The sequence below is a fragment of the Penaeus japonicus genome, unplaced genomic scaffold (assembly GCF_977035675.1).
Source record: "Penaeus japonicus unplaced genomic scaffold, GWHDUDI00000001_assembly GWHDUDI00000010, whole genome shotgun sequence".
In the NCBI taxonomy this organism is placed as follows: domain Eukaryota; kingdom Metazoa; phylum Arthropoda; class Malacostraca; order Decapoda; family Penaeidae; genus Penaeus; species Penaeus japonicus.
The window spans coordinates 5,649,241-5,651,740 of record NW_028234412.1 but is presented as its reverse complement, the minus strand read 5'-3'; positions in this window follow the sequence as shown (position 1 = coordinate 5,651,740).

The following is a 2,500-nucleotide window of genomic DNA, read 5'->3' as shown; positions in this document are numbered from 1 at the left end:
GGGGGAATAGAGTGGGAAAAGAAGGAGAGGAGAAGGGAGGGAAAGAGAAGAAAGAATTGAGGGAGGAGAGGGGGAGGAAGGAGATGAAAGGAAAGGGGGAAGGGAGAAGGTGGGGGAGGGGGAGGGAGACGAGGAAAGTTGAAAGAGGAAAGGAGGAGGAGGGAGAAGAGAGGGAGGAGAGGGGGAGAGGGGGGAGGGGGGAGGGTAGGGGGGGGGGTTGAAGAAGTAGGTTGTGAAGTATCCTCCGAGACTCTGATCTCTTAATGCATCGGCTGGGAGGGAAGGGGGAGGGAAGGGGGAGGGAAGGGGAAGGGGAGGGGATGGGGGGAAGGAGGGGGGGAGGGGAGAAGGCTGCAGTGATAATGAATCGGAGTGATGGAAGGAAAGCAGATAGATATGAAGGGAGGGGCGGGGAAGGGAGGAGAGGGAGAGGGAGAGGGAGAGGAGGGTAGGTAATGGGCGAGAGATAGGAGGGGGGGAAGGAGGAGGAGGGGGGGGTGGTAGGTAGGTGGAGGGTAAGAGGGAGGATCGTAGGTAGGCGCGGAGGGGGAGAGAGAGAGAGAGAGAGAGAGAGAGAGAGAGAGAGAGAGAGAGAGAGAGAGAGAGAGAGAGAGAGAGAGAGAGAGAGAGAGAGAGAGATAGATAGAGAGAGAGAGAGAGAGAGAGAGAAAGAGAGTGTGGGGGGGGGGGGAGGGAAAGAGAGAGAGAAAATAGAAAGAGAGAGAGAGAGAGGGAAAGAGAGAGAGAAGATATATATACATATATATATATAGAGAGAGAAAATGGAGATAGAGGGAGAGAGAGAGTTAAAAAGGAGTAGACGTAAAGAAGACAGCCAAGAAGGGAGCGGAGTAGAGAATATAGGGAAGGAGGAAGGAAGGAAGGGAGAAAGGGAGAAAGGGAGAAAGATTGATATATAATTAGAGAAGGCAGGGAAACTTAAAAGAAGTAAGGAGGAGGGAAAAACGGAAGGCAATGATTAGGAAAGAATTTCAGACAATAATGGGCGGTCTCGCAAGACTACGCCCGCTCCTACCTTTTAAGCCACGCCCATTCCTGCCGCGGGTGCCAGTGAGATCTGAAGAAGGAGAAAGGATAAAAGGATTAGAATAATTAATAGATACAGGCTTTTAGCGAATCATAAAAAGGATAAGGATAAAAATGGTCATTATCATACGGATAATTGCGAAAGTTCTGATGATTATGAAAAGTGATGATGATAATAGTGATCATAAAGATAATAATGTTAATGGGGGTTATTGATAAGGGTGATGATCCTAAAGATAGCGATGATGATATTAATGATAACATCTAATATGATGGTGATGATCAGAATGTTAATGATAATGATTACCATATTTCTAATGAGAATAATAATATATATATAATAATGATCATACTAACAGGTGAAAGGAGTAATGATACTAAAGAGACAGAAATCCCGACAAAAAACGTCAAGTGAAAATTAGTGAAAAGCATTCGAGTTATATGCATATACTCAATCACATCTCTAAGGATTCAAAACGCCATGTTTCAATGATAAAAGTTTTAAAAAGCTTTGTAACTTTTATCTCATCTGATGTATCAGATGATGCATTTGTATCATATCTTATATTTGTAGCGTAATATTGCGATATAATGTTATGGACACCAAATGTATGTAATCAAATATACTATTGCATGGCTAACGTCAATTTATTTATAGTTTTACAATTCAATATTGTGATTAGGATAATCAAATCATGTAAAAATCAATAATAATTGAATAATGTATATGTAAATTATCAAATTTACGTATATATAGCATGTATAAGTAAAGAGAGAAAAATGGAGAAAATCGATGTATGCTAAATACTATAATCATTGTAATGATAAAAGCAAATCCGTGCTGATCAGGAGTGTCATACTGATCATGAAGTAAATGACTTCAGTAAAAATGAATATATAGAATAATCATAAATAAATAAATCTATACGCATTATATAAAAAAAAATATATATAAATATATAATATAATATATATTTTATATATATATATAATCTATATATATAAAAATATATTATATATATATATATATACATAGTATATATAAATAGTGCGTATAATATGATATATATTTATATATATATATATATATAAAATATATATATGTATATATATATATGTATGTATAGATATAATACGCATATATGATTATATATATTCTTGATTCATCTTTATTTCTTTCTGATCATCATAATTGCTATAATTGGCATCATTAATATCACAATAATTTTTACTCTCTCAGCATGACAGTATTGATGATAATCATATAGATAGCAGAAGTTATATGAACATAAATAATTAGCCTTTTAAGTAATATCGTATCACTAAAATTATTTAAAGTCTCATCACAACTTTCCTTTGAATGGTAATAATTATAATAGTAATGTAGTATCAATATGATTATCAAATATATCATCAATCACTGTCTTGTTCTTAAAAGTAATGGTGATAATAA